General features: G+C 44.3%; 1 long non-coding RNA gene, 1 other non-coding gene and 1 pseudogene across 2 annotated transcripts; 2 read left to right on the forward strand and 1 right to left on the reverse strand.

Moving 5' to 3' along the window:
• Nucleotides 1-163: 163 nt before the first annotated feature.
• Nucleotides 164-19,862, reverse strand: LOC139038749 (uncharacterized). The gene is made up of 2 exons (XR_011491902.1): nt 19,718-19,862; nt 164-1,334 (listed from the first exon to the last, which is right to left on the reverse strand). It is a non-coding gene; the product is annotated as an uncharacterized lncRNA (long non-coding RNA).
• Nucleotides 19,863-19,947: 85 nt separating this feature from the next.
• On the forward strand, nt 19,948-20,535 carry LOC110141712 (anaphase-promoting complex subunit 13 pseudogene; annotated as a pseudogene).
• Nucleotides 20,536-23,937: 3,402 nt separating this feature from the next.
• LOC139038889 (U6 spliceosomal RNA) lies at nt 23,938-24,044 on the forward strand. The gene has a single exon (XR_011492021.1). It is a non-coding gene; the product is annotated as a U6 spliceosomal RNA (small nuclear RNA).
• The last annotated feature ends 252 nt before the right edge of the window (nt 24,045-24,296 follow it).

Here is a 24,296-nt window from a genome sequence, read left to right on the forward strand (position 1 = left end):
TTTTCTTGCTCTCCTAAAGAAGCTGGAAAATGCACTGTGGGGTTGGAAGAACAGAATGTGAAAGGTTGTGAGGTTACAGACAGATGCTTTAGGGGCAAGGTAAGGAACATCCTGTAAAGTTAAACCTCCTGTGAGCATTAGAAGGGGGACTTGCCCAGGAATGTTGATTTAAAACGCATTCAAATTTAATTGTAAAAACATACATACAAACAATGGACTCACCCAGCACAAGAGGATTTTGCCCAAGGTCATCATCCCTGATAATGCAGACCTGGAGATCAGGTTATAATAGAGACTAGAGACCGTTTTAGGGTCAGTTATTTGACAGATCCTCAAAGCCACGTTGAGTCCTTGACTTAGTGGGAAATAGGAAAGCATCATAGAACAAGAACTATAAAAAAGAGAGGAAATGGTGAATTAGAACAATTTGGTGGTTTCTTCCAATACTAGGAATAATTTTGCAGCCTGGGCCACCTGGAGTACTTTCAGCTGTTCACTGCCTTCTTGTCACCAGGTGGAAGAACTATATGGAAAGAACTTAAGATTTTGGCCAGGATTCAGATTCCTAATCAGATGGGTCACTCAGTGACCTTGATCAGTACTGGTAACCTCCTTGGGTCTCAGTTTTTTAACGAGTTTGGGAAACCTCAGCAAAGATTACTCCTTTTATAGGTTCTTCATTCTCATTGGGGAAATATAAATATAAAACACGGTTAGGTCTTTTTGTTGTGAGTAAGAAGATGGTAAGTAGTACAGATTGAAGAAAAAGTAGAGCAGGGTGGTGGTTGGGGGAGGGTGGATCACCCTGTTCAACAGGGTTGTTAAGGTGGGCTTCACTGAGAAAGTGAGGTTTGAACAGAATTGTAAGAGATGAAGATATAGTCATGAAAACCTGGGAGAAGAACATTCCAGACTGAGAGAATTGTTGCAGGAATGGGGACCCCCTTCCAGGGCCCCGAGAGTGGGCTCTTTAACACTCGGAAATGAATTGTTGGAGGAGACACACAGGCTGACAAAGCTAAAGACTGTTGGAAGGGGTGCCCAGGTAGAAAGCAGCAGGGTGAGGGAACCGAGGAGACCAGCTCTGCTATGTGGCTCACGGTCTCGGGTTTTATGGTGATGGAGTTAGATTCTGAGTTGCCTCTGGTCAGTCATTTTGCTTGGCCTGTATTTGGTGACTCAGGGTCCTTCCGGTGGCGGGTGCATCACTCAGCCAAGATGGATTCCAGCGGAGGACTCTGGGAGGTTGGCAGGACATGTGGCATCTCCTTTTGACCTTTCCCGAATTCTTCTGGTTTGCTGGTGGCTTGTTCTGTGTTTCTTAGCAGGACCTCCTGTCATGAAATAATTCATGCATGTGGTTACTGTGGTGCCTGGATAGGAGGGGTGGTTTCAGTCAGTGTTCCCCATAACAGAACTGCTAGAACATGGGTAAGGAATGGCAAGGAAAGTGACCCTGAAGCCAGGTGAGCTGGGGAGAGTAGGAAAGGAAGTTAGAGAGGTTGGGAGGACTTGCTCACATAGAACTTTGGGGGCCATGGCCTTTGACTTGAGTGAAAGGTGGAAGTGCAGCCAATGCAAGGTTTGGAGCAGAAAAGTCACATGATCTGACTTAGATTTTGTAGGATCATTCTGCCTGTCGTGTTGAGAGTAGACCAACATGGCAAAAAGTATAGAAACAGGATCTTTTAGGACAGAGTGTTGGCATCCACATCTTCCCCCGTGGTTCAGTGGTAAAGAATTCACCTGCAATGCACGACACACAGGAAATGCAGATTCAGCCCCTAGATAGGGAAAATCCCCTGGAGAAGGGCATGGCAACCCACTCCAGTATTCTTGCCTGGAGAAGCCCATGGACAGAGGAGCCTGGCGGGTTGCAGTCCATGGGATCGCAAAGAGTCAGACATGAATGAAGCCACCAAGCACGCACGCACGCTCCACATTAGCATCCATGTGAGAGATAGTGGTTACTTGGACCAGGTAACAGTGGAAGCGGTGAGAAGTGGTCAGATTCAGGGTATAATCTGAAGGTAGAACCAACAATTTCCTCATAACTGGGATGGAGGGTGGGAGAGAGAAGAGGTAAAGGTAATATCCAGGTTTGGGGCTTGTGTAACTGACAGAGGGAGCCAGAAGGGAGATCAGGAGATTCTTCTTGCACACACCGCACTGGAGATTCTGTCTACACATCCCAGTGGAGACATCAGGCAGGCAGTTGGATGTATAACCCTGGAGTTTGTGGCACAGGTGTCGGAGGGATACAGGTTAGGGAGTCATTATCATAAATGGCACTTAAAGCCTGGAGGTAGATCAGGAAATGAGTACTCAGAAGACCAAGGACTGAGCCCTGGGGGTTCTGAGAACTCAGAGTTCACAGAGAAATGTAGGAATTCACAGGGGAGACCAAGAAGGAGGAATCAGAGGATGAAGGAAAACAGAGTTTGGTGTCCTGGAAGCCAAATGAAACACTGTCACATAGGGAGGGTCAAAAGCTACTGGTCGTTCAAGTATGAAGAGGACTGAGAATTGACTGTTGCATTTAGTGACATGGAATTCACCTTGGAGAGTTATCACTTTGGTGGACAGTAGAAACCTGATGGGAGTGGTGATAAAATTTTCTTATTGGGGATTGGGGGGGGGCAGTTAACGCAACACAGTAAGTCTCCTACATGTGAACCTTTAAGTTGCAACTTTCAAAGATGTGAATGTGCATGACAGCCCCATGTGCCAGCTGTTATACTGTACTTTCCAAGGTGCTGTACTGTAAGATTCAAAATGTTTTCTTTATTTTTTGTGTTTGTTTGTTGTAGTATTTGCCTGAAAAATACTATAAACCTATTACTGTACAGTATTATATAGCCAATTGTATTAGTTGGGTACCTAGGCTAACTTTGTTGGACTTTCAAAATATTGGACTTAACCAACTCACTCTTGGAATGAAACTTGTGTTTATGTAGAGGACTGGGGCTTCTCTGGCCATTCAAGCAGTAAAGAATCTGCCTGCAATGCAAGAGACCTGGGTTGGGAAGATCCCCTGGAGAAGGGAATGACTAGCCACTCCATTATTCTTGCCTGGAAAATCCCATGGACAGAGGAGCCTGGTAGGCTACAGTCCATGGGGTCACAAAGAGTCTGACATGACTGAGTGACTAACTCTTGCAGTTTTTCACTTTTTTTACAGTAATATTTGTGAAGAATCTTTGTGAACTGGCAAGAACATGAGCAAGTTCATAGGGATTTTGTCTTAAATTTCATTACACTCCTTGCCCAGTGTATCACTGTATTAACCTTGGCACCTAACACAGTTGGGTATTCATGTATATTTGTTATGAATTTACAGAAATTGGTTTCTGTGGCCTGTTTACTCTTCTGTGTCCCAAGTCTGTACTGAGAGATGACAGCATTGCATAGTGATTTGGAATTCAGATAGATCGCTGCCCCTAATCAGCTTTATGAAAGTGAAAGTGTTCATGTCCGACTCTTTGCAACCCCATAGACTGTAGCCCACCAGGCTCCTCTGTGCGTGGAATTCTCCAGGAAAGAATACTGGAGTGAGTAACCATTCCCTTTTCCAAGGGATCTTTCCAACCCAGGGATCGAACATAGGTCCCCAATATTGCAGGCAGATTCTTTACCATCTGAACCACCAGGGAGGCTGATTAGCTTTGTGGTCTTGTGCAAATCATGTAAAATGAGCAAAAACCTACCTCAGAGGGTTGTTATGTAGTTTAAAAGCTACTGCATTTGTATCCATCCAGTGAACATTGCATGCTGACTTTCTGCCAGCCTATGTTGTTAAGTACCAGGATGTAGCAGGAAGAAAGAGAGCTAAAGGCCCCCCTCTCATTGACATGGTTGCATAAAACTTACTGGCAGGGTGTACATAAACCAGCGTTTATAGCACAGGCACTTAATAGATGCTCAGAAAATGATAATTTGCTTTATTGTCTTCAGTCCTTCCTCTTTCCTGTGCTCCAGACTTCGAGAGCTAGTGTCTGCTCATCAGAGGCATTCGCTATGTCCAAAGTTCATTTTCTTCCCCCAAACACATTCTTACCTCCTTTGGTCTCAGTTTTGACCAATGGTGACACCTCATTTTCAGTAATTAAAGCTAAACCTCATCCTTTTCCTGTCTTCATAAAATTTTTTTAAGAAAACCTTTGAGGTTTAATACACATGCCATAGAATTCACCCATTGAAAGGACACAATTCAAAGAAAGACAAATATTATATGATATCACTTATATGTGGAATCTAAAAAATAATACAAATGAACTTATTTATAAAACAGAAACAGACTCACAGATGTAGAAAACAAATTGATGAAAGGGGAAGAGGGGGAGGGATCAGTTAGGAGTATGGGATCAACAGATAACGTGACTATATATAAAATAGATAAAAAAGATTTACATGGAGAAGGAAATGGCAACCCACTCCAGTATTCTTGCCTGGAAAAGTCCATGGACAGAGGAGCCTGGCAGGCTGCAGTCCATGGGGTTACATGATTGAGCACGTGTGCATGAGGGTGGAGGGAGATGGGTTGGTAGCATTAAACTGGTAGAACTAAAAAAAAAAAAAGAAAAAGATTTACGGTATAGCACAGGGAACTTTATTCAATACCTTGTAATAACCTACGATGGAAATGTTATATATATTATACACTCAGTTATAATATATATAACTAAATCACTTTGCTGTACACCTGACCCTAACACAATATTGTAGATCAACTATAGTTCAGTTTTTTAAAAGGGTACAATTCAGTAGTTTTCAGTATATTCACAGAGTAGTACTGATATCACCATAATCAATTGTAGAACATTTTATCACCCTCCAAAAAAACCCTCTACCCATTAACAGTCTTCCCCCCCCCCCCAATCCTATATAATGACTTATTTTGTGTCCCTATAGATCTGCCTATTTTAGTCATAAATATGGATTCACACAATACACGGCCTTCTATGACTGGCTTCTTTCACTTAGCGTGGTATTTTTGAGGTTCATCTGTATTGTAGCAATGCTTTATAGTCTTTTTTGTTACTGAATCATATTTCATTATATGGACATACCTCATTTTATTAATCTATCAGTTCATGGATATTTGAGTTGTTTCCACATTTTGCCTACTCTGAATGGTGCTTCTCTGAGCATTTGTATACAAGTTTTTGTGGAGGCATATGTGTTCATTTCTCTTGAGTATATACCTAAGAGTGGAATTATGGTAACTCTATTGTCTAGTCATTTGAAGAAGTACTAGACTGTTTTCAGAGGGGCTATACCATTTTATACTCCCATCAGCAAAGAGTGAGTTTCACTTTCTCCACACCCTTGACAATGTTATTATTATTTGGCCACACTAGGCATCATGTGCAGTCGTAATTCCCTGACCAGGGATCAACCTTGAGCCCCAGACAATGGAAGTGCGGAGGCCTCACCACTGGACTACCAGCGAAGTCCTGACAACACATATCTTCTTGATTGTAACTATCCTGGTGAGTATGAAGTGATATCTTGTGGTTTTGATTTACATTTCCTAGTGGCTACTGAGCATCATTCCATGTATTGGTCATTTGTATCTCAACTTTGAAAAAGAGTCTGCTCAGATCCATTTCCATTTTTAAACTGAGTTATTGATCTTTTCATTGTTGGCTGTGAGAGTTCTTTACATATTCTGAATATAAACCCCTTACCAGGTACATAATTTGCAGATATAATCTCCCCTTTATGGATTGTCCTTTCACTTGCTTAATAATGGCAACATTTTAAAGTTTTAAATTTTGACTCATCCTTTTCTTAAGTCTTCCTTTCCCCAACATCTAATGAGTCACAGATTTCACAGATTTCTTCCTTAGAAATACTGCACCCCTACTGTCCTGTACAACCCCCTTGTTATTTCTCACCTGAATATAACCACTGGGCTTCCCAAGTGGCTCAGTGGTAAAGAATCCACCTGCAATGCAGGAGATGAAGGAGATGTGAGTTTGATCCCTGGGTCGAGAAGATCCCCTGGAGAAGGAAATGGCAGCCCACTCCAATATTCTTGCCTGGGAAATCCTGTGGACAGAGGAGCCTGGCAGGCTACATGTAGTTCATAGGGTCACAAGAGTCAGACACGACTTAGCAAATAACAACACTGAAATCTCAGTAAGGTATTTATGAACTACAGTTAATAATAAGGTACCGGTGTTGGTTCACTAATTGTGACAAATGTACAGTAAGTAGTTGATAGTAGGGGAAACTGGGTGCTCCATCCTATCTTTATAACTTTTCTATAAATCTAAAAATTATTCTAACACAACATTGTAAAGCAACTATACTCCAAAAAATTATTTTAAAAAGAAATTAAAACTATTATAAAATAATCATTTAAAAGACCTCTCAGTAATTCCTGTGACAGCCATCAGAACCTGTTTTCTCTCATGCATCAGTGACCTGCCCTGGCCGGACCCTGGGCCAAGAGGCCCCACTCCTGGCCACTTCTACCGTGTGTCCTCTTCAGTGAGCAAGACAACTGGATGCCCAGCCATTGCTGAGAACCCACCATTGATGATGCTGGACAGTTTTCTTTCCTATTTTTGTTTTCTGACTGCCTCTTATGATACACTTTTTTCCTATTTACCCCCAACTCTGTGCCCTGAGAAGCTGACCCACATAGATGGCCTCAGAGAGCATCCTTGTCTTTCGGCTTCCATCTGGGGTCGGTTCTTGGGAAACCCTGGCAGAAGGTGGGAGGGAGGAAGGATCGTGAAGTTAGCTTACCTGTTTTTGGTCCTAGTCCTGCCAGGTCACAGAACCTTACACAGCTCTTATCCTCCTGGCCTGTTCCATTCAGCTACTGATCCAGGTTCCAGTAACTTTGGATGCCCTGATCCCTTATCTGCCTGCAGCACAGCCTTCACTCAGCACTATGGGTGTTGTCCTGAGAGGTAGCACCTGGCAACCCCTCTGGTGCCTGGGTACCAGGTAGATGTGTGTTTGTCCCTTTGTGTGCCCTCAATATTGTGCTTGTACTTGTTAAGTTGCTTCAGTCTTGTCTGACTGTGACACCCTGGACTGTAACCTGCCAGGCTCCTCTGTCCAAGGGGTTTCCCAGGCAAGATTACTGGAATGGGTTGCTATTTCCTCCTCCAGAGAATATTCCCCACCCAGCGACCGAACTCATGTCTTTTTTTTTTCATGTCTCTTAAGTCTCTTGCATGGGCAGGCAGATTCTTTACCACTAGTGCCACCTTGTAAGCCCCAAACTCAGTATATGTTTGTCAAATGAATTGGTCAATAAATCACAGAGTGTTAAAGTTACAAGATACCCTGGCCAAAAAGGAGCTCAGTGATTAGAACACTGGGCACTCGGTGCTGGACTTAAATTGTGGCTCCTTCATGTACCAGGTGAGTGATGTGAGGTAAGTTAAGTTCCCTGAACTTCAATTCCTTATCTTCAAAGTGAAGATAATTCCATTTTCTTCACTACATCGATTAAATGTAAAAAGAATTTATGCAAAGTGCTTGGCACAGTGTCTGGCACAAAAACATTCGGTAAACAGTAGTTATAAATGATGTCTAATTAGTTATCTAATGCAATCATGGCTAAAATTATGTGGCCTTTTGCAATAGATGAATGAGTAGCCTGCAGACAATTAGCAAGCAACTAGAAGGAACTGGCCAGCAAAGCTGTAAACACAGGTAACCTAACCAGGAAGCGAAGAAATGCAAATAATAGTGAGAGACTATGTCTTGCCTACAAAATTAGGAAATTGCTTTCATAATATGTAAAGCTGGAAAAGGACATAACCAAGACTCTCAATCGTGCAGTTTGGGGCCTCCACAATACCAGAACACCATAGTCTTCAAAATTTAAAATGCAGGACTTCCCTGGTGGTCCAGTCGCTAAGACTCGGTGCTTCCAACGCAGGTTCCATTCCTGGTCAGGGAACTAGATCCCCCATGCCTCAATTAAGATTTCACATACCACAAGGATGATAGAAGATCCTACATGCCGTAACGTAAGACCCACCACAGTCCAATGAGTGTTAGTTGCTCAGTTGTGTCCAACTCTTTGTGACCCCATGGACTGTAGCCCACCAGGCTCCTCTGGGATTTCTCAGGCAAGAATACTGGACTGGGTACTATTCCCTTCTCCAGGGGATCTTCCCGACTCAGGGATCAAACCTAGGTCTCCTGCATTGCAGGCAGATTCTTTACCATCTGAGCCACCAGGAAAGCACCTTTCAGTTCAATAAAGAAATTGTAAACAATAAATATAAAAAAATGAAACCACCTAATTATCTGTCAATAAGGGAACAGCTGACTAAATTTTGTACAGCCATCCTGTGGGTGACTATGCAGCTGTGGAATACGATTAAGTTCATCTCCAGGTTGAGGGGCTTCCCGAGTAGCTCAGTCGATAAAGCATCTCCAGGTTGACCAACACACAAGAGAGCCCATTGCAGTCTCTTCTTGTTCACCTGCTGCACCAATTCCTGCCTCCTGCCCAACTCTGAGTCTGAAGGTTCATACCCACTCCTCATGTGGAAATGGAGGGTGCGCTGTTTGGAGGCCCAGGTACCCTGTGTCCAGGGATTTCAGGTTATATGGGTGAGAGTGTGGATGCTGGGGATAACCAGACCTCTTTGTACCCTTGGCAGAGCTGATCAGCTTGTGCAGTTAATACCCTAACAAAAATATTTTATCTGAGGAAGGAGTGCCTTTTTCTAAATCTGGTAAAAGGTAAAGGCAATTCAAGGCTGGTAAAGGCCCTTTTGACTTGTGTGTATATGACCAGAGCAAGTTGCATAACAATAGATACAGTGTGATTCTATCTAAATAAATATGTACATACATGTCAATGCATACAAAAGACGGTCACTAGCAGGTGTTGCTAGACAGGGGAAATATGGGTGGGGAAGGAAGGAAGGAGACTGAGATTTTTCCTTTTTCTTCGTACTTTGAATTTTTTACACTTTGAATGCATTCACATACTGCTTGTGTAATTTAAAAAATAAAATCAGGAATAACAGCAAAGAAATGCTAAGTGAGTTTCAATAACTGTTCAGTTGAATATTGTTTACAGACAGTCTGTAAACTGCCTGTAGATTTTAAGTGAATAAAACCAAAGATTTAGGAAAGTATTTCAGTAATATATTAAGTGAAAAGGCAAGTCACAGAACACTACTATGTTGAGGTCATATTTATGTTAAAAACAGACACAGGAACTTCTCTGGTGGTCCAGTGGCTAAGACTCTGAGTTCCCAGTGCAGGTGGCCCAGGTTTGATCTGTGGTCAAGGAACTAGATCCCACATGCTGCAACTAAGAGATTCCATATGCTGCAACAAAGATTGAAGATCCTTCATGCCATAACTAAGACCGGATACAGACAAAAAATTAATTTTTAAAAAAGAAAAGATCTCCAGAGGATTTGTATGCATCATATACTTTGAGAAGCACTAGTTTGGATCACAGACTTGGCTCGTCAGTGCATGGGCCCCTAGAACAAGGGGAGAGACTAGGCCCAAAGGAGAGACCATCACTGAGCAGGACCAACTAGCAGGACAGGACAGGGTCCCCATCTGAATGGACAAGGACACAAGAGTCCAGACAGAAGGAGTTCCCTGGTGGGGAGAGGAAGATGTGATCAGTTACTCAAGGAAATGGCTTCTGTGTCTGGACCAAGAAAGAAATCTTAGGGAGCAGCAGAGGCCTGGACCAGGGCCAGAGCCCAATTACAACAGGCCCCATGCACTCACCCCATTTGTGGGGCCTCTCGAAGGCTCTCTGTGCACTTTGCCCATGTTTCCTGCTCAGGCCGGCAGCTGCCTGAATCCTGAGCTCTCAGAACTTTGCTCTTTCTCAGCCTGATCAAATCCAGATTCTCTGTGCTGCAGGTCCTGCTGATCCAGCTTGCACTCACCAGTAGTTGTTCCAAGAAAACCTGAAACCCCCACCCCTGCCCCTGGGCCCCATCCCAGCACTGGGAGTCTGTTTGAAAAGCCTCAGGTCATCCTGATAGACAGACTCCATCTGCCCAGGTTTCTTCCCTTGGTCCCACAGGCTTATGGAGAAACAGCCCCAGTGCTACCTGATGGCTGGACTGGTTAAAGAACCCGCCTGCCAATGCAGGAGACACAGGAGATATGGGTTTGATCCCTGGGTCAGGAAGATTCCCTGGAGGAGGGCATGGCAACCCACTCCAGGATTCTTGCCTGGGAAATTACATGGACAGAGGAGTCTGGCGGGTGACAGACAGCCCATGGGGTCGCAAGGATTTGGACACAACTGAGTGACTAAACAGTGACAACATGTACTTCAGGAGAGTTCTTACTCCAAACACAAGAGTGCCCTCTCAGCTCATCTAAAAGTTCAACCCTGGAATCCGTCTGTACACAAAGGGGCTGCTTTCCTTTTAAGAGAGAAGCATGTTTCCTTCTTCCTAACGTTGGGCACTACCCAACCAGTCCCTAGACACCGGAAATGGGACACTAGATACGTCCCACCAGGTAGATTTAAGCCAAGGCTACAGGCGACTTCTCTGCAGAAAGCAGCAAGATGGCTTCCCTGCACAGGTGGGAGGCCGGGCTCCTTTCAGCACTGAGGTGGTTAGTCTAGAAATAGCCCCCACTCCTCCCACACCCTCCTCACAGCTCTCAGGGGACCCAGCCGCCAGCTGGTGGTGAGAGTGTTGATTGGGAAGGAAAAGAGGAAGGTTGACACTTCCCTGGGTGCCTCATTGTCACCTCATCAGCTGCCTGACTCTGACCCAGAGGACAGCTGGGTAGGGTGGGATGGTCCCAGGGAGCTGCCAACTCAGAGGTTCAGAAAACTCAACATTGAGATTTCCCAGGGGAGGTGCAGGGTAAAACACAGGATCCTAGTCCAGGCAGCTGCCAGGCTGCAGACTGTGGGCGACTGGGAAGCCAGCACCCTGGAGTTGAGCCCAGGAGGTGGCTGCCCTGGCTCTGAGCCGTGGGAAGGAGCTGGCAGGAGCAAGGCAAGGCACCTTGGGGAAGGAAGGGGCAGAGGGCTGTCGGGTAACGGCCAGGGGTCCTAAAGCTGCCTAACGGCGGCTCTAAAGCGTCCCCATGGAGTAGGAAAATGAGAAGGGCTGGATTCCAGGCAATGTGGGTGCTCTAGGCTGATTCTCAGGTCTGGACGTCCTATGTGCAGTCGTAACAGAGGTGACCTGAGTAAAGGGTCATGAGGCCTGGGTCAAGGGTGTCCCCTACGCCTCACTGAATGGACAGACCCAGGCTACTCTGAGCGCATCCATCCTTGGCCACTGTGGCCTGGAACACTCTGCTAGCTGCTAAGACAGAGGACGGAGGAATGAATGAGAGCAGCAGGGTCTCCGTCCTCCCTCATGGAGCTCAGACCTGCCCTTTCTGCCTCCCTGGGGACTGACTCAGCAGCTGAGGTGTGGCTGAGTCAGCAGGCAGCAGGTTGGAACAGCCTGGGGCCTGGGAGCTGGGGCTGGCAGGGCGCCACATCAGAAGGGCAGATGCTGACACCGAGGTCCCTCCAAGTGCGCCAGGGACCGCCTCTCCCTCCATGAGCCCCAGACCTGCAGCCCTGACCCAAGTGTGCAGACCAGCACATATGGCAAAGGGTACAGACTGCAGGATGGTGATCAGCTCTCCTGTTTACCTGGGACTGAAGGGCTTCCTGGGATGATGCTAAAATGGAACTAGTCCTGGGGAAACTGGGACAGTTGGTCTCTCTGGCAGAGAGCCATGAGGCCCAAGGATTGAGGCCTTCGGGCAGCTGAGGAGGGGTGGCCACACACAAAGTGTGTAATAGCTGGCCCCGAGGTGAACTCCCTAGGCTCGAGCCTTGGAAACCTGAAGGATGCATGGTTGGTGTTTGTTCCCAGATGGTCTGAAGGGCCACACCACGGCTGGGTGTGTGGGAATCAATTAGTGAGTGGCATCTCTGACCCAGATTCCTCCAATTCTGGTTCTTTAGTCATTCTTATATATGAGGAAATTAAGTCAGAAAAAGCACTAAAGATTAAACCATCTATTATTTTGATTTGGGTATCTGTTCCCAGTGGCCCCTGGGTGCTTTGTTGTCTTATCACCCAGGATTGTGCATGTTTATTTTATGAGACTGATGCACTACATACTGTGCTAATGAGGCATCTTATGTGTTTATTTTAAATTAAAAATAATTTTTTAAAATTTATTTTTGGCTACATTGGGTCTTCATTGCTTCAAGCAGGCTTTCTCTAGTTGTGGTGAGCAGAGGCTACTCTCTAGTTGGGGTGCATAGGCTTCTCATTGTGGTGGCTTCTCTTGCTACCAAGAACCAGCTCTAGGTGCGCAGGCCCAGTAGTAGTAGCACATGGGCTTAGTTGCTCCGAGGCCTGTGGGATCCTCCCAGACCAGGAATCAACCTATGTTCCCTGCATTGGCAGGCAGATTCTTAACCCCTGGACCACCAGGAAAGTCCTGCATTTTTATTCTTTGGCTGTTGTTCCTACCAGACCCTTCAGAATCTTGAGTCTGAAAATTTAGTATCTAGCACGTAATAGGAACTAAGCAAATGTTTAATGAATAAATACAGAAAGATTCAATTTAGCTCTTGCAGAAACTGGGAGCTAAAAGGACAAGATGACATGGTGAAGCTGATCATTCTGAAAACTGGTAAGTCAAAACAAGAGGACAGGAATAGACAACTGTAGGAAGTCTGGTTACAAGGCAGCAAACAGGAAGCAGTCAGACAACAACCTCATAGTCATCCTGGGGGCCTTGTGTTGCTAGATTTCCTGGCAGAAGGTCTGTTTGTTCAGGGTCCTCCCCACCAGCTGGTCTGACTGCCAGGTCTTCTGCCAGCTGTTCATTCCTCCAACACACTCTTGCTGGATCCTACTTCAAGGGGACTGGGTGGGCAATAGCAGGGTGTGTGCACGCTCAGTCACTTAGTCGTGTCTCTTGTCTGACTCTTTGCAACCCCATGGACCATAACCTGCCAGGCTCCTCTGTCCCTGGGATTCTCCAGGCAAGAATACTGTAGTGGGCTGCCATTTCCTCCTCCATAGGATCTTCCCAACTCAGGGATTGAACTCACGTCTCTTGCATCTCCTGCCTTGGCAGGCGGGTTCTTTACCACTGAGCCACTTGGGAAGCCCAGCAGGGTGCTGAAGCTAATAGAAAAATGAACTCCCCTGAGAGTGCATGTGTCCCAGAGGAACTCGGCCCAGACACTTGCAGAGCCACGATGTGGTAGAGAAGCCGTAAAGTGTCCAATGTGGGTGTTTCGTTTTGACAGCTATGGCATGACCTATCAGGTGTAAGCCAAACCTTTTGAAGAGCTGGAAGTGTGCCATTGCTGGTGACTCGGGCCTGCCCTGTGTTGCCTCCACCTGCGTCCTTGCTCACCTGTGCTGGCTCTGGGCTTGTCTCCAGACGTGGCTCTTAAGTGCCACCAACATGTGTGTGTGCCCCATTTGGCTTGCAGCCTCTTTCATGCCAACTGACTCGGGCAGTTGACTCATGTCTTACTCACAGCTGACTCCACCCTCACCTGCCCCCATGACTTTGATTCTTGGTGTTGGCCTCCTGTGCCTACCAGCTCATTAAATGCTTATATGCAATGTTTCCTCTGTGCAGGCGGTGGACTGGGTGCTGGGCTACATTGGTAAACAAGACAAGTGCAGGTGGAACTCATCATCAAGGAGGAGGAAGGCAATCACCAGACAATTACACACAGGGTATAAACACCTGCGGACATAGGGTGGAGCAGGGGCTGAAGGTGGGCAAACCCAGAGTAGGGAGAGGACGAGGCTGAAGCTCTAATCCTTGGTTGTACATCGTGAATGTTGTATGCCATGAATTTCAGCTTAGTGCCTTGCCCATCTGTCCTGTCACCCATCGCTTCACTTATCCATTCATTCATTGGCTCGTTCACAAACTGTTGAAGCCCTATGATGTGCCAGATACTCTGTTAGATCTGGGGAATATGATGATAAATAAGACTGGTTCCAGTGCCACAGGGGCTTCCCCAGTAGCTCAGATTGTAATGAATCTGCCTGCGATGCAGGAGACCCGGGTTTGATCCCTGGATCAGAAAGATCCCCTTGGAGTAGAACATGGCAACCCATTCCAGTATTCTTGCCCGGAGAAGCCCATGGACAGAGGAGCCTGTCGAGCTACATACAGTCCATGGAGTCACAGAGTCAGACACCATTGAGCGACTAACACTTCCTGTGCCACATGGGACTTGAGGTTCCCAAATGGGTCTTGCTCCTCCCTGCCTCAGAACCTTCACAGTCACTGTTCCCTCTGTTTGGAAGATCTTAGTCCTATTCCTCTCAACCCCCACCTTTGCCAGTGCCCCTCCTCCATCTTTTAGACCTCAGCTCAAAGGTCATCTCCATGGAGACGGCTTCCTTGCCCGCTCAACCAGTTTAAGGCCCCAGTGTGATACTCTCATTACAACCTGTCATTTTCTTTCATAGCACCTGTAATTATTTACTCATTAGTAGGACTATTTCATTAATGTTGGTTCTCCCAATCATCTCTGTCAGAGACTCATTTGTTATAGTATTTATACTATTTAGCAGGGTAATACATTTAGTAAATGCACGTTGAATGGATAGATGGGTGGGTGATGAGATGGATGGATGGATGAGTGATGGATAGATGGATGGATGGATGAGTGGATGGGTAGATGGATAGATGGATGAGTGGATGGATGATTGAATGGATGCATGGTTGAATGGATGAATTAATGGTGGATGGATGGATGGTTGGTTGGATGGATGGTTGGATGGATGGATGGATAAACTAGAGCTGAAGCAGACAGGGACCAACTAAGAGACTGACCCAATTGTCAGGGCAAGAAAAAGATGAGAATTGGTGAATAGACCAAGGCAGCGCAAGTGGGAAAGTTGAGGAAAGAACTGACAGGAGAGAATCTGCAGGATTTGGTCTCTGGTTGAATTTCAGGAGGGAAGCAGAGAGAGGAATGCAAGGTGACAACCAGGGTTCTGACAGAGGACAGGGGAGACAGAAAGCAAGAGAGCAAGTTTGGAGGTGTTGGATAAAGATGATTGTACCTTAAATTCTCTTGAATTTGAGATACCTGTTGAGACAATGAAGTGGAAATATTTAATTCTGGCCACTGTGAAAGTTAGGATAATACTAGCTGCTCTAAGAAATAAATTGCAGAGAATTCCCTGGTGGTGCAATGGTTAAGTCTCTGTGCTTTCACTGCAAGGGGCTTGAGATTGATCTCTGGTCGGGGAACTCAGACCCCACATGCTGCACAGTTGGCAAAATAAATAAATAAAGGAAGAAATAAAGAAAAATAAATTTCCACAATATCAATGGCCTAAAATAATAAAAGTTTTTATTAAAAAATTTTTTTTTGGTCCATGCTATCCTGTAAGGATAGCAGTTGGATACACAGGTGGAGAACTCTGGGGAGATCTAAGCCAGAGATACCCGTGGAAGGGTGTGAAGCCATGGGAGGGGACAAGATAGATCTGGGAGCCCATGTCATGGCAATGGAAGAGGGCCCAGCCTGGAGATGTGACAGGTAACAGATGAGAAGGGGCTCCCAGGAAAGTGAGAAGGAACCAAGTTGTTCAGCCCTGTTCCCAGCACACCGAGGCCCTGCCAGAGTTTGCTGTTTTGGGAAATGGATTCCTAGTCCGACAAAATAAATCACTTAATTTTTCTTTCTTTCTTTTTCTAAATTTGATTTATTTTTTGGCTGTGTCAGGTCTTAGTTGTGGCACTGAAGATCTTTAACTGTGGGATCTTTAAAACTGGGATCTAGTTCCCTGACCAGGGATGGAACCCAGGTCCCCTGCACTGGGAGTGTAGAGTCTTAGCCAACTGGACCACCAGGGAAGTCCCTCCCTTGATCTTTCAAGCCTCGTTCTTTTTCAGGTGATTTTCTGTTGCTTCTTTCATGGCTGGTTTTCTTAAGGCCACCAAAGAAGACTTCTGCCATTATGATGGTAATTATAGCACCCACACATCCAGAATGGTAATGTCATATAGGTGGCGTCTATATAGGTGACACCCTCCCAATGCCAGCAATCTCTGGTGATCACAACAGCCATTTCTACCCATCCGTTGTGCTGTTTCCCAATGAACTCACATACAGCCTCAAAATCCTTCTCAACCCAGGTCTTCAGGCAGCACTAATAAATTCATGGGAGTTGGCTCATGAGATGAAGTCTACTTGCTAGCTCAGGTCAATAATTTTTCAGTTTGCACAGTGTTTTTATATATATTGTTTCCTTTTCTTAACAGCTTTATGAAGTAGTTGCTACCAGGCCTGTTTTATAGGTGAAAAAATTGCTGTCTCAGGAAGTTAAATGACTTATCTAAAATTACACATAGAAATCATGGGGGAAAAAAAAGAAATCATAGGAGACTGAGGATGTAAACTCAGAGATCTTGATGTAATAAATCCCAAGGATACAGACAAGGTATTCCTCATCTGTGTGTCTTGCAGGTTTCAGGGATTTTTTTCTTTAAACTTTTTTTTATATTGGAGTATACCCAAATAACAATGCTGTGATAGTTTCAGGTGGACAGCAAAGGGACTCAGCCATACAAATACATGTGTCCATTCTTCCCCAAACTCCCCTCTCATCCAGCGTGCCATATAACATTGAGCAGAGTTCCCTTGTTGGTTATCCATTTTAAATATAGCAGTGTATACCTGTCCATCCCAAACTCCCTAATTATACCTTCCCCTCATCCTCCCACCCTACAGGGATTTTTTAAAATGCATTTCAGGGGAACAGAAAAGGTCAAGAGCAGTTGCTAAGCCTCGTGAGCTGGCCAGCAAAAAATAATCGCTTGTCTAGCTGGGAAACACGAGCACATTCTAGATAAGCAGCTATCATCTTTAGCTGCAGTTTGGGCAAATATTTGGGTCTACATTCTAAAAAGCCGTGTACATGCCAACAGAGGTAGAAAACAGCAATCTTTAAATGTCCAGGACAGTGGACCGTGAACATCTGGAAAACTGGATCGTGGGGAGTAGGGCCATAGCCACTGAGATTCAGGGACAGGATTTTGTCCAGTTGTTCACAGTTTTAAAAAAGTAAACATAAAAAAATAATAAATAAAATTAAAAAATAAATAAATTTAAAAAAAACATGTGGGGAACACATGTAAATCCATGGCTGATTCATGTCAGCCTTCTGAGAGGCAAAAACCACTACAATATTGTAAAGTAATTAGCCTCCAACAAATAAAAATAAATGGAAAAAACAAAAGTAAACAAGCTTAGTCCTTTAAAGACATACAGTAGGGACTTCCCTAGCAGTCCAGTGGTTAAGACTTTGCTTTCCAATGTAGGGGGTGTGGGTTCAATCCCTGATCAGGGAACTAAGATCCCACATGCCTCGCAGCCAAAAAAACAAAATTTAACACAGAAATAATAGTGTAACAAATTCAATAAATTTAAAATGGTCCTCATCATCAAAAAATATCTTAAACAAACAAACAAACAAACATATACTAGATCCAGTGAAAGGTACCAAACCATGTGTGGTGGACACATGGATTAATAGACACACACGTAACTGTTGTAAATGAGAGGCTGGAGCTAAAAATGGCATTTTCTTGACTTCCTTGCCCCCAAGTATACAAGGTATGAATTACTTTTTACCAACCAGATGACCTCGAGTGTGATGTTGAATTATGTTGGGAGGAAAATGTGCCAGGGGCTGTGGGAGAAGCCGTGTGGACCTGGTGGCTGCTGGGGACGTCCTGATTTAGGAAGCCACTCCTCAGAGGTGCCTGTGGTGGAAGATTTCCTGCTTCTGAAGCTTCTTGGTCATGCAAGAGCCAAAGATTCCATGGCTGCCCAGTTGTGTGTTGTTTGGGGAGTTCTTCCCAGAGCCTATCCTGGTGTCTGTCTCTTCATCCCTCCCCTGACTCTGTGGTCTGTCTTTGCTGCTTTGTTTCTTCTTTGTTGTTGTTGTTGCTGTTGTTGTGTTGTGCTCAATCATGTCCTGCTTTTTGTGACCCCATGGACTGTACACGCCAGGTTCGTCTGTCCATGGGATTTCCCAGGCAAGAATACTGGAGTGGGTTGCCATTCCCTTCTCCAGGAGATCTTCCCAACCCAGGGATTAAGCCCAGGTCTCCTGCATTGGCTGGTGGATTCTTTACCATTTGAGCCACCGGGAAGCCTTTAACCCTTCATAAATACCTTTCTGCTCAAACTCGCTTGAGTGGATTCTGTGGTCTAGAACCCAGAACTATGATCAACACCCCACCCCTGGGAGGAATGCCTCTCCTTGCAGTTGGGTTCTTCCTGGTAACTCACAGGCCTTCTGAGAGGCACTTTGTGAGCGTGGAGCAGACAGGCATGCAGCCCTCCCCTGAGACGAGGATTGCGCCCCAGCTGTGGTTCCAGCTGCATGGGGATCCTTTTCTGAAAACAGAAGCCCAGGTCCCCTGGGAGTTATAACTGGGAGCTTCCAGTTGGGAAGGTGGTTGCTATTCCTAATGTCCTGGTTGAAACGAAACAAGAAGGAAGACGTTTTCATTCTCCTTCTAGAAAGAAAGCAGAGAGCCGTACTTTGAGCACCTCTTTCTTTTTTTCCCCTAATATTTTTTTTCCCCTAATATTTATTTGTTTGGCTGTGCCAGGTCTTATTGTTGTTCTTTAGCCACTTAGTCGTATCCAACTCTTTGCAATGCTATCGACTGTAGTCTGCCAGGCTCCTCTGTCCATGGGATTTCCCAGGCAAGAATAGAGTGGGTTGCCATTTCCTTCTGCAGGGCATCTTCCCAACCCAGGGATTGAACCTGGGTCTCCTGCATTGCAGGCAGATTCTTCACCATCTGAGCCTTCAGGGAAACCCATGCTGGGTCTTAGTTGCAGCATATAGGATCTACTTCCTTGACCAGGGATCAAGTCTGTGTCCCACTACATTGGAAGCTTGGAGTCTTAGCTACTGGACCACCAAGGAAGCCTCTTTTTGCCCATTTTTAAACTGACCTATTTATCTGTCATTATTGGTTGTAAGAGTTCTTTACATATTCCGAATACAAGCCCCTTAGCAGGTGTATAATTTGCAGATATCATCTTTTCTTCATGGGTTGTCCTTTCGCTTGCTTAATGGTGTCAATATTTCAAAGTTTTAAATTTTGACTCATCCTTTTCTCAAGTCCTGCCCTCCCCAACATATAATGAGACACAGATTTCACTGATTCTGCCTTAGAAATATCTCTGAAGTGTACTCCACCCCCACTGCCTTGTACATCCCCACCAGGGAAGTCCTGAACACCTCTTTCAAGAACCCTGGCCCAGGAGCTGCTTCCTGTGTGTGTATGTTTGTGTATGTGTGTGTGTCTGTTAATAACTGAAGGACTAATCTTCTGGGGAATTCCTTCCGACTAAACACTCAGCTCGCTTCTTGTATTAGTCACATCTTCTGTTTGTTGTTCTCTGATACTCTGACATCTTGGGGCCCTGCTGGCCCTGGAGAGATTGCCCTTCTGTGGGATTAGCCAGTTCCTGGAGACAGTAAGCAACTCACCTGGGAGTGGGCCTTTCAAATGTAGACCAATCCAGAGCTTGTACCCCCAACCACTTCCTTTACTGGGTTCTTCCACTCCAGATCGTTATCTACCTGCCCTCATCACCCAGGAGCAAGGCTCCTAGTGTCTAAGGACAGCCCCCAACATGCCCAGCATCAGCTGAGATTATTTAAACCAGCCAATCCTCAGCCTTCTTTGCCTGCGTCACCTGTAACTTCCTGAGGAAACCCCAGCGGAGGCTCTCGTCCAAACTTCCCCTCACTCCCTCCGCTGCCGAGACTGACTCTGAGGCGTCTCTCTGTGTCACCTGTGGTTTGCCATGTCCCCTTCTCTTGGGATCTCTGGGTGTAACTATTTTTTCAGAGGCAGTTGTCTCCTGATCTGTTGACCTCACAATACCTAAAAAGTAATAAAGCCTAGATTTTAAAAACACTTCATTGAGGGGTCGTGGTCCTGGCTGTGCTGGGCCAGTGCTGGTAAAGGTTTCCCACGCCCTGGCCTAAGTCCCGTCTGACAAGATCAAAGCTACAAGAGAATGGACAGTGAGATACAGAGAGATGGAAGGATCTTGGATTTGATTGACAATGCTTGGCGAGAAGACAAGCTGCCTTATGAGGATGTTGCAATACCACTGAATGAGCTCCCTGAACCTGAACAGGACAACAGAGGCACCACAGAATCTGTTAAAGAATAAGAAATGAAGTGGACGGACTTGGCCTTACAGTGCCTCCATGAGAATATTCCCCCATAGGAAACTGACTTCTTGTTCATCAACAGATTTTTTTTTTTTAATACATATACAAAACATTTTCTTTCTGTCTCTTAACTTAAATCTTTTAGTGATAGATCCACACTCAAATATGTACAACTAATTTTGTGGCAGCAAAATGCAATGTGAAAATACTCAATCAGGTTGAGAACCTGATTGCAGTTTCTTAGGAATGTAGAACATCTGGCCCTTTGAACCTAAAGTTCTTCATTGACTAGCTTGTGTTTGAACATGATTCATTAAACATTTGCCTTTAATTCTGAAAAAAATAAATACAAATAAAAACAGTTCATTGAATACTCATTGGAAGGACTGCTGCTGAAGCTCCAATATTTTGGCCATCTGATGCAAAGAGCAGACTCATCGGAAAAGACCCTGATACTAGGAAAGATTGAAGACAAAAGGAGAAGAGGGTGGCAGAGGATGAGATGGTTGAACAGCATTGTATCAATTCAATGGACGTGAACTTGGGCGAACTTCGGGAGATGGTGAGGGACCAGGAGGCCTGGCATGTTGTAGTCAATGGGGTCCCAAATAGTCAGACACGACTTGACAACAGAATGACAATAATGGTACTTTCTAAGCAGTTGGTTATGTTAAAGAGTATTAGGGAGGGATTTCCCTGGGAGTCCAGTGATTAAGACTTCACCTTTCAATGCAGGGGATATAGGTTCAATCCCTGGTTGGGGAACTAAGAGCCTACATGCCTTCTGGCCAAAAACCCCAAAACATAAAACAGAAGCAATATTGTAAAAAATTTAATAAAGACTTTTAAAAAAGAGTAGAAGAGAAACTAAGTGACAGTTCTGTGTGGTTCATGAAAACTACTGACACTTTCAAGAGGGGTCCAATGGAGAATGCATGGATATTGGAAGATGTATACTGGATTGGGTGTATCAATTTGGCAGATACTCAGACATGTACTTTGCACTTAAGATACAATTTTATTTGTTCTCTTTCTAAACTCCATCTTGGACTTTGAATGAAGCAATATGGAAGCAGCCAGCAAAATAATTCATTTAAGTACATTTTTGTTTTTAAAAGAGATCTAAGATAAAGAAAGACTGTGGAAATGCCGAACCAAGCAAGTCAGCACTTTGGAACAGTATCGGGGGATTATGACGAGGGTGTCAGTCCATGATCAACTTGTGATACTGCATTTCCTACATAAGGAAAGCTGTCCAGTTTATATGTTCTGTTTAAAAGAATGCAAGTAAGGACTGGCTTGAGTTTCCCATGGAATTTCTAGTATGAGACTCTGTTTATAGTAAGTGGAAGGTACCTCTTGGCACATAAGTTGGTATGATAAAAAAAAGTATGCAAACATAAAAATAAAAACCCTCCTCTATTCATTCATCCATACATTTAAAGAATATCTTTTGGACTTCCCTGCCGGTCCAGTGATTAAGACTCTGAGCTCCCAGTGTAAGGGGCCTGGCTTCCATCCCTGGTCAGGGAGCTAGAACTCACATGCTGCAATGAAGATCCAAGATCCTGCATGCTGCAACTAAGACCCGGAACAGCCATTTAATTAATTAATTAATTTTAAAAAAAGAATATCTTCTTAAGCCTTTTAAGTGCCAGATATAATGCTGAGCCTCAAGCATCCAGTGATGAGACAGTCAGACACAGTTGTTGCCCTTTATGCCCTTTAGGGCAACAGATAGGGAACAAATAATCACACAAATCAATGTATAATTTAAAATATGACAAATTGCATGAAGAAAAAATTCCATAAAGGAGCAGAACGTGGCTTCTAAACTAAAGCCTGGAGTGTAGGTCAAGTGAAGAGTGGAGGAGAAGACCACACAAGAAGAGGGAACAGCACCTGCAGAGGCCCCGAGGCAGGGAAGGGGGTATACTGGAGGAGGGGAGGGAGGGTTAGGGTAGCCTGAAGCATCAGGAGTGAGAAGAAGCAGGCATCAGATGGTTGCAGAGAGGCTGGCAGGAGGAGGTCGTACAAAGCTTCTAAAGACAGCTTCAGGATGTCAGAGTTCTCTCTAAAAGTAATGACATGTCTTCAAAGTATTTGGGACAAAGAGTTATCCAATCTAGTTTATTTGTTTAAAAAAATTCATTAGAACTGGGTTTTCTGTTGCTAAATAAATGAGGTTGGCTGCTTTTTTTAAAAAGAAAAATCAAGTTTTCTGAGGTCAGATTTACATACAATAAAATGTACCCATTTTAAACATACCATCTGACGTGGTTTTTTTTTTTTTTTTTTCAGTTCAGTGGGTTTTTACCAGTTTTGAAACCCATGTAACCACCAGCAAGCTATAGAATATTTCCACCACCTCCAACAGTTCCCTTGTGCCCCTGTGCAGTCAGTTCCTGGACTCCAGCCCTAGGAAACCACCGATTTGCTTTCTCTGCTGTTATGAATTGTGCCTGTACAAGAATTTCCTATGAAAGGATCAGATGGTGTGTAATTTTTGTGTGTTTGTCTTCTTTCACTTAGCATAACGCGTTAAAAAGTCTCCCTGGATTTGCATGTATTGGCAATCTGTTTTTATGGCTGATCAGTGTCCCATTGCATGGAGGTACCATTTCTTTTATCCATCCCTCTGTTGATGGACATTTGGGTTGTTTCAGGTTTGGGGGTGTTATGAATAAAGCTGCTACAAATGTTGGAGTATGTTTCTTTGTATGGTTATCTTTTTATTTCTCTTGAGTAAAATAGAAGCAGTGGAATTGTGAGGTTGATGATAAATTTATGTCTCACTTCATAAGAAACTGCCCATCTCTTTTCCAAAATGACCGTACGATTTTACAGTCCCACCAGGAGTATATGAGGTCTCACTTGGTCTATGTCCTTGCCACACTTGTTTCCATCTTTTTTGTTTCCTTTAATTCAGCCATGCTAGAAGATACTGAAAGGTAATCTCTCAAAGTGTTTTATTTCCATTTTTTCTAGTTTTGTTGAGGTACAGTTGACAAATGAGTAATATATACTAAAAGTGTACATTGTGACAATTTGATATATGCATATCTGTGAAATAAATGATTCCCACAATTGATTAGCATTTCTATCACCTCACAGAATTATCTTTTTCCCCCCTGTTTTTGGTGAGTATGCTTGAAATGTACCCTCAGCAACTTGCAAGTATAAAATATAGTATTAACTATAGTCACCATGTTATACATTATCTCCAGAACTTCTTTTTAAAAAATGTTTATAATTATTTATTTATTATTAAGATATGGCTGCACCAAATAGGAAAAGGAGTAAGTCAAGGCTATATATTGTCACCCTGCTTATTTAACTTATATGCAGAGTACATCATGAGAAACCCTGGGCTGGAAGAAGCACTAACTGGAATCAAGATTGCTGGGAGAAATATCAATAACCTCAGATATGCAGCTGACACCACTCTTATGGCAGAAAGTGAAGAGGAACTAAAAAGCCTCTTGATGAAAGTGAAAGAGGAGAGTGGAAAAGTTGGCTTAAAGCTTAACATTCTGAAAACTAAGATCATGGCATCTGGTCCCGTTACCTCATGGGAAATAGATGGGGAGACAGTGGAAACAGTGTCAGACTTAATTTTTTTGGGCTCCAAAATCACTGCAGATGGTGACTGCAGCCATGAAATTAAAAGACGTTTACTCCTTGGAAGGAAAGTTATGACCAACCTAGATAGCATATTAAAAAGCAGAGACATGTGCTCGCTTCGGCAGCACATATACTAAAATTGGAACGATACAGAGAAGATTAGCATGGCCCCTGCACGAGGATGACATGCAAATTCGTGAAGCGTTCCATATTTTTCAATGTTCATCGCAGCACCATTTATAATAGCCAGGACATGGAAGCAACCTAGATGTCCATCAGCAGATGAATGGATAAGGAAGCTGTGGTACATATACACCATGGAATATTACTCAGCCGTTAAAAAGAATTCATTTGAATCAGTTCTAATGAGATGGATGAAACTGGAGCCCATTATACAGAATGAAGTAAGCCAGAAAGACAAAGAACATTACAGCATACTAACACATATATATGGGATTTAGAAAGATG

This window comes from Odocoileus virginianus, chromosome 16 (genome assembly GCF_023699985.2).
Source record: "Odocoileus virginianus isolate 20LAN1187 ecotype Illinois chromosome 16, Ovbor_1.2, whole genome shotgun sequence".
NCBI lineage: Eukaryota > Metazoa > Chordata > Mammalia > Artiodactyla > Cervidae > Odocoileus > Odocoileus virginianus.